Source organism: Trematomus bernacchii, unplaced genomic scaffold (genome assembly GCF_902827165.1).
Source record: "Trematomus bernacchii unplaced genomic scaffold, fTreBer1.1, whole genome shotgun sequence".
NCBI lineage: Eukaryota > Metazoa > Chordata > Actinopteri > Perciformes > Nototheniidae > Trematomus > Trematomus bernacchii.
The window spans coordinates 826-9,642 of record NW_022987782.1 but is presented as its reverse complement, the minus strand read 5'-3'; the positions used below and the strand labels follow the sequence as shown (position 1 = coordinate 9,642).

The window sequence follows — 8,817 nt, the reverse complement described above, 5'->3', positions numbered from 1 at the left end:
GGCATAAGAGGAGAGAGAGAGCTGTGGCTGATGGGCCATTAGGTGTGTAAACAGACAGCATTCAGACTGTTTAAAAAACGGTAACAACGGACTATTTTTCTTAGCGGATGCATGTCAATTTAAATCAATACATACAACTATTTTTTAAATCAATAAAAACATTTTCTAAATCCATAAAATATTTGTCAGTGATTTCATGTCAATTCGGCGAACATAAACATAAATGATCGTGGTGAAGATGGTGATTAAATTAGGATTAAAAATCGAGAGCCAGCTGCATTTCCTCTCGTTTGTTTTTTTCGACTAAACAACATTATTTTGTTAAATAACAACATGGTGATGTTTTGTAAATGATTACATGTCTCTTATTTAGCACAGACTATGATCCTATCCGTGACATATGGATCTTACCAAAGATCCGCTATACAGTAGTACCAGACATACTGTACATCCAGCTTACTGTATCGAAGTTGATTTCACATGAGCTCCAGTGTGGAAGCCCACTGCACCCCCTGGTGGATCAATGATCCATTGCAGCTGGCTTCACAATAATTACATTTATTTATCACGGGGGCGGTCTCAAGTCAGACTGGGGGCAGGCTCTTCATCACGGCCTTTCACGGGCCGTTCACGGGCCGACCACGACCCTCGCGTTTCAAACTGTCCTAAATTAGCTGCTACATCTGTAAATGTAGCGATACCAAATTACTAAATGGATTTGTAAAGTGTTATTCTCAAAACAGTGAGCATTTGTTTTGAAGTTTTAAATGAAGAAGTATGAATATAATTACTATCGGGGCTGTGGCCTGCAGTTAAAAATACCTTGACCATTAATCTAAGTGATGTTAACAGTGAGCACCCTGCTGAAAAAACCAGCTAAGACCAACAAGGCTGGTCAGGCTGGTCAGGCTGGTAAACCAGCCTGACCAGCCAGTCAATATTAGGCTGGATTAGTTTGCTGGTTAAGAGGGGTTTTGGACACTTTAGCTGGTCAGGATAGCTGGTTTGGTCACAGTGGTCTAGCTGGTCACCATTAGCTGGTCGGGATAGCTGGTTTAGCTGGTAAAAGCTGGTGGTCACAGTGGTCTAGCTGGTCACCATTAGCTGGTCGGGATAGCTGGCTTAGCTGGTAAAAGCTGGTGGTCACAGTGGTCTCGTAGCTGGTCACCATTAGCTGGTCAGGATAGCTGGTAAAAGCTGGTGGTCACAGTGTTTTAGCTGGTCACCATTAGCTGGTCAGACTTGTATGATCTTGAGTAGAACTTTAGCTGGGATTACTTGATGGTTAAGCTGGTCATATATGATGATGAAATACTCTCACCCAATTGCAGTAGCTCAATCTATCATTTCAGATCAGAGCACCTACCTTACCAGAAAGGTACCAGAATGTATAGAATGTATTGTCTGTAAATAAATACTCATACATCAAATGATTAGAAGCAGGAAAATAATTTATAACACACAATGAACATAAACACAAATTTGAAAACATTTTCAAAACACCCATTACTTCATATTTTTAAGCAGTTTCCTTCAACTGTTTCTTTCCGCTTTTCACAAGGTCCTGTATTTTTTGTGAAATGTAGTAACCGGCCAACTTTTCCCTCTCGGTCTTCTCCACGTTTTGTGAATTCAGCCATCCTCTGAAGCACTCTTGAAAAGAGAAAGGAAAAACAGATTAACTTTTAGCTTTGTGTTATGATTACTTAAAGGGGACCTATCATGCAAAATGCACTTTTGTACGTCTTTTCTACATGAATATGTGTCCCCGGTGTTCCAGGGAACTCACCAAGTGTCAGAAAACACAACCCTCTCTATTTTCCTCAATACCCAAATCTCAAAAAAAGGGGCTGCAACGGATCTGATAAAAACTGATCCAGATTTGAACACTTTACTGACGTCAGGAAAGTGGCGCTACGGCTATTGGGCCAACTCTCCACCTATCAGGGGAATGTGGGGTTGGGCCACGGCCGGCCATTGCCGCTCGAAAGCGCTGGAGACGCTGTAGTACATATGCCAGGCCTGTAAGTGGCGCTGTAGTCTGCCACAAAAGCAGCGAAGAAGACTTGGTTGCTATGGTTACCCTTCTGTTTATTCTCCGCTGTGGCTTTCTTTCTCCCTCCCCGAGGCAAGCGTTTGCTCCCGCTGCTTTAATTCAATGCAATCCCTCCCCGTCGAGGCAAGCACTGTAATTCTCTCCGGTTAGTCCACCAGCAGATGACAAACACCCACCTCTCCGCCTCTTCCAAGGAACGGGGACCGTGCGGCAGAGTTTCAGTTTCAGTTTTTTCGCCGGTCAAGATGTCCGTTAAAGTTTAAATCTTCCGGACAAAATTAGAAAAGTGCCGGTCAAAGGTCTTCTTTGTTATTTATTGAGCTTTAAAACAAATGAATAACGACTCTATATAATAAAACACGGAGGACGGAGATCTCTTTTTCTCCCCCTCTTCTGACAGCCCAGCAGCTGATCAGAGCGGCTCCCCTCTCCTGCAGGGGGGCGTGGTCAGCAGAATCAGACCCGTAGACAGCAAACAGCACATAGAGCGAAATGAGGCATGGCTAAAATGCATGATCTGTTTGGTATTTCGAAAACAGAAACGTATAAATATACCTTATATAGGTATGGCCCTACAATATATCATTTAAATATAGCATGATAAGTTTCCTTTAAATATGTGCACTGTGAGATGAAAAAGAAAAATGTATCAAATTTAGTTTTGAACATTCACTGTGATTGGGTCTATTATCCACGCAATACACCATATTACATTTTTTTCTTCATTTACATTATTTAATTTCATATTCTGTTCTTGTAAATATCATATTCTATTATATTAAATGTATATAAACTTTTTGCACTACTTTTTATTTTGTATTTTTGTATTTTATTGTATATGTTGCATTGTTGGAGGAGCTCAGGTCAGAAGAATTGCATTGACATTTCTACACTGTAGCTGCTGAGCATATGAGAATAAAACCTTTGAATCTTGAATCCAACACTTTTTTCAGTGGAAAATCCTGAATTGTAGGATAGTTTGGCCATAATAATGCTTTATGATTACATTTCTAGTGAGAAGTGTATATTTTACTTTCAGAATCTACCTCCAGTGGATGTGTAGGATCTACACAGGGTATATGCAGGAATCCTGAAGTCAATGTAAACCTTTTAAGACCTTTTTTAAGACCCTTTCCATACATTTTAAGACCTCATCGCCACTTGGAGTTTTAATCGGTTACCTTGGCGACACACTTTACCTCACATTTACTATATACAGTATTGATTGTCCTTCCTCCTTATCTTCCAACCATTTGGACGCAAACTTGCATTTCCCCATAACGATGTTGTTTAACAACCGGCGTAAACGGACCTTCGCGCGCTATCAAGCAGTGAGCGTGCGATGTCCTGTTCAGATGACGTCAAACAAGGATGCCATAAATAAACTACACAGAATCACACTACACACCTACGCAATGATTACATTCAGGCAGACTGTAGAATACAACCTCTTTGGACAATTTATATACTTATTGAAAACAAGCTACAAAATGTAATACCTTGGAAAATGCCGTTTAATACTTTTTAATAGCCTTAATTTTCGCTAAATTGATTTATCAACTTTTAATACTTTTTGAGACCCCGCGGACACCCTGCTACAGTATGATAGATATATTACTTTACACCCGGAAGTATGTATTGTCAATCTTATTGTCGATAAATTGAGGGATATACGCTATATTTTATTAACACCAGTATGTACTTTATACATCCACCTGGAGTGTTTGTCTCTGCACCGGAAATAATTTAATTTTAAAGTTCAACCGTATATTATATAGACTATCAGCGCCACACCTGCGTAACACATGGTGCCTCTTGTCTGAACAATGTTTTAAGCGATTTGTAATCTATTCTTGTCGACTTGCAGCCTAAATACAAAGATAACTCCACTCTCCTACCACTGCTTACCTCTAATGAGCCTTGGTAGAACTAGTGTCCGAGTCATGGGGTCCAGAACTGACTGAAGACATGTGGAACAGAGGACAGGCATGGTTCCATGTACAGGAAACTGGAACTTTGAACAGGTGTTTTCATCTTTCCTGCCTGAAGATTCACAAGTTCTTGATCAGGTGTTTGATGTGGGCTGGCATGATCCTTTCTGCAGCGATGAATAAAGAAAACAAAGAAAACATTTTTAATAATAGTAATGATGGTAACAACAATAATATTAGTATAACTATTTATATAGCACTTACACAATTGCAAAGTGATTCTCCCAACAAAAATAAAGAACAAAACAATATCAACAATAAAAAAACAAATGATTATAGGAATGTTAAGAGACAAAGAAATTATAAACATTCTGAGAGGCCGACTACAAAAGGTAGACTCAATGGCTCTTGATGACATCAATGCGCAGTCCCAATAGATGCTGTAGTATAAAAATAAATAGATTTATTCTATTTTGTGTTGGATGATTTGTTTTATTGATTGCTGATGGATGTATATATATATGGTTTATTGAACAGCAGTAAAGCATTAAGTTGCTAAATTAACGTACACTGAACTGTAAAACAACTTACCACTATTTAGGAAAGGCTCAGGAGGGTTGACTAGTAGGACAGCAAAGAGGTGGAGGAGGTCTCTGTACAACCATTGGTAGATGTTACACCTGAAAGAAAGATAATGAAATAAAAGAAGACAGGAGTACAAACATCCTCTTAAAGGTGGGGTAGGTAAGTTTGAGAAACCGGCTCGAGATACACTTGTTGTTATATTCCATGGAATGCTCTTAACATCCCGATAGCAATGAAATCTAAGTGCTTTGACAAAAAATCCATAAAAAAATGTAATCTGTGGAAGCCGTAGTACTGTAAAAAGCACGACCAATCATTTTAGCCGGCCCGGCTAAATAACTGGATGGCCTACCTGCCTGTCAGCCTTCCATCTGTGCACAAACTTATCTCGTGCCCTCATTGGTGTGTGCGCTCGTGTGTGTTGGAGGAGGGGCTCTGTAAGGAAGTGGCAGATTTTTTCCGGTTGTGTATTTTCAAATTCTAGCGCACTCGAGCTGGTTTCTCCAAAATTACCTACCCCACCTTTAAGTAAAAGACCAAATCATGTCAAGCTTTAACTTGAGCCTGTTTTTTCAGTCTTTACAATGCACTGTTGGAAAATACCTTCCAAAGGCTAAATTCAAACTCAATACCATAAATAACTGGGTACCAAAGTGCTTTACCTGATAGAACACGTTCCACATGGAGCAGCAACCATCCGGCTCGGCCTTTTGCTGCATATCATCTCCTCCCTCTCCACTGTTTCCATTAGATCTCTACTGTCAAATAAAACTGAAATTTCCCAAAAAATCATATTAAAAACAATAACTTGCTTTTGGCATTGAAATGGATTAGAATCTCACCATTTTCCTGGATGTCAGGAAGGCCAGGAAGTCATTCCCTTCAAGACCGCAACCAGTCATAGGAGTTCAAATGCAAAGCCTGAACGATGACAAGAGCGGGAGACTTACATTTTACAATTATATTTTTAATTAATACCAGAGCAGTGTGTACATAGGCCCTGTACGACATGCAGAGAACAGATCAAATCCCCTGACAGAATCACACACTTTGGTGATATCCTCTTCTGATAATGTTTCATTTTTTAGCAGCAAAGTAACATTACTCAAAGTATGTCAGACCCAACTCATTTACAGTATGTTTTGCATCTCCTCAACAATGGTCTGTATCATTGAGTAGAAAAAAACTGTCCCTACAATTTCAGGTAGATTAACACACATTTGTAAGACAAGTTTACAATGAAGCACAAAAACCCTCTTTGTATTAAGCGAGCTGCCACACAAAGTACAGCTTAACATGCTAACCTTTGGTAGAGAGCTACAGTTTGCTAACTTCATGTTCAACACAAAACCTCTAATGGCATTACATTGACAATTTTAAACAAAACGTAACTCTCTCAACTTGTAAGATAACGTTAAGTTAACTTACACTTAAATAACTACATCACCTTTTTCAGGGGAAACACAAACTGCAGAAAACGTTAGCTGCTAACTGTTGATAGCTAAGACAGCTAGCCTCCTAGCAAACGTAATATTAAGTTAAAATTAACGTAACGTTGTAAGAAAGCAAAACGAACCTTCGAGAAAGCTTTTACTCTCAGACTTGGTGAAATTGTGTAGTGTTGCTTACCTCCAGAAGGACTTTTAGCGCATTTCCCAGTAGACAGAGCTGTCAGAGCGGTGCCTCTCAGAAGAGCAGCCGCTGGGCGGAGTCACAGAAACGCTCAACTGATCTTCTTCACTCCTTGACCGTTGTGCCGTTAGTGCCAGTCAAAACATACTGCTTTGTTTCAACCACTGCCGTCTCGCCGTCCCCCGCCCTCTCTGTCTGTCTGTGTCTGTTTCAGTTTAGCCAGCAAGACTGCTGGTAGACCAGCATAAATACCAGCTTCACCAGCATCCAGCTTAACTACCAGCTAAAACCAGCATAGACCAGCATGACATCTGTAAGGGTCTCACTAGCACTGAGCTAGCTATCCATCCAGTTAAACCGTTTGAAAGAAAACTCCAGCACAGTTGTCAGTTTTACTGAAGTCTCTTTACTTGGTGAAACTGTAAAGACAATACAGACATAACAGTTTATTATTGACTGCCCGACTGACGAGCTAAATAGACAGAATACTTCACACAATGAGCTACGGTGCACAAACTGAGAAGCTAATCAGCCTAGCCGCTAGTAGCTTAGCCGCAAAGAATACTCACTGCATTCCTACAAACATAAACATTTTACATACAACATATTCCCATGAAGCCACAGTCTGTCGGACAATAACACTCACAGACGATGCGTGAACCAGCGGGAAATACGAAGCACAGCCCATGGAGAGCAGACGTCCGTTCATGAAACAACCCAAGCTACACGTGGAGCAACAGGAATCGAATAAACCACTAGAAAGCAGCAGTGTCAAACAACCACCACAAGGTGGTGCCAAAACACAGCCAAGAAAACACATACACGACAGATATACACCAAAAACACACATCAAGGACAGAACAACATCCATGCTGGTCTATGCTGGTTTAGCTGACCAGGCTGGTCTTGAACCAGCCACAGCTTGTCCAGCCTGGTAAACCAACTAAACCAGCCTAACACCAGCTAAAACCAGCATAGACCAGCATGACATCCATGCTGGTCTATGCTGGTTTAGCTGACCAGGCTGGTCTTGAACCAGCCATAACAGCTTGTCCAGCCTGGCAAACCAACTAAACCAGCCTAACACCAGCTAAAACCAGCAAAAACCAGCTAAAACCAGCTAAAACCAGCAACCATCTTAAGCTGGTCTATAGCTGTTTTTTTCAGCAGGGCAGAAGGACCCTCATGCCCCCTACAGAGATGAGAGGGACTGGAGAGAGGAAATCATACATTTGGTGATATGTTGATGGCTCTCCTCAACTTTAGCAGTATATTGGCTCTTTATTAGTCATTATAAAACACTTATTAATCCCTTATTCTACATGACCATATTCTACAAGTAATAGGCCATTAGTTGAGAGTTTTTCCTCAATAACCCTCTAATTAGTGCTTATTTATTGCAAGTAAGTTGTTGTACATGAGTTTTGGTCTTAATATGCTCTGCTCAATATGGGCCTAATAAGGCAGTAGTACCACAAGAATAGTAATTCTCCCATAATAACACTTAACAAATATGATCTATTCTTATGTAACAAGACATGAAACTATAAGTGTTAATTGTGTCTAAATAACTCAAAATTAGGTATTTATATCTAAGAATATGTTTTGGGGTATTGACAGTTCAGCTACCAATAGCAAGGTGATATTGAATGTTTCATATTTGCACATTTATATTTTTGTAAAATTTGTACTGAAGGTTAGACAGGAAACCGGGTACAGGAAGTAGGAGAAAGTTAACTGAATAGCATGGCAGTAGACTACTACTAATTTTCCCTATGCAACCTGAAGAGTAAAAGGGTCAAGTCTGTCAGAAAGCAATGACTGTAAGTGTAAGCCTTACACTTACACTGTAAGGATTAGTAACATGAATTGTCTTTATGTGATGACATTTGGAGATGTTTAAACACAATGAGAAAATGCGTTAGCATACACGGTAGCGTTAGCATACATGCTAGCGTTAGCCATACTAGCCTGTATACATGCTTATTGCACAGCTAGCATTAGCTATATTTACCTTGTTTACACTTAGCGGTCCTATGTGTTAATCTGTGTATGTTACACTTGCATGTATGAGATGTAACTTGTTTTTTTATAGTGTCACTCCGTTTGAATGTCAGTGGACTGCAAATAAGTCAATAAAGGAGCATGGCTGCTCATTCCCTGGCTCTCAAAAGAGTTTGGCTGGCTATTTAAAACCAGTTAAGCCCCATGCCCCCGATACCGGGGGCAAAACGCAACATCTTGCAAGAAACAGCGTCTGAGGGCTTATTAACATTTAACAAACTATGAATGTGTCATACCCACTTAACGGGAAGAAACTCAGCTATCAGACAATATTAACAATCTTTAGGTAAACAAAACACAAGGGGAATACCAGGCCTCTGAATTAGCCGCGAGCGAAAAAATGCTAACGCACTTAGCACAGAACTCACGGTAGAAATACCTTATTACTTATTGGATCTGCACAAGCATCACTGTGCTACCAAAACTCAGGGCAGCGAATGCGAAACCAGACAAAAAACAACTTAGCTTTACGGAGCCAAAACGGCAAAAAAACGTCTTACCTTTGCTGTTTTCTGATCAAAAGTTGTGTTCAATGGCATTAAAACGATA

The 8,817-nt window shown here is 40.1% G+C and overlaps 1 long non-coding RNA gene across 1 annotated transcript; it reads right to left on the bottom strand.

Moving 5' to 3' along the window:
* Positions 1 to 5,305: 5,305 nt before the first annotated feature.
* LOC117497412 lies at positions 5,306 to 6,458 on the bottom strand. The gene is made up of 3 exons (XR_004557377.1): positions 6,149 to 6,458; positions 5,415 to 5,493; positions 5,306 to 5,343 (listed from the first exon to the last, which is right to left on the bottom strand). It is a non-coding gene; the product is annotated as an uncharacterized LOC117497412 (long non-coding RNA).
* Between the last annotated feature and the right edge of the window lie 2,359 nt (positions 6,459 to 8,817).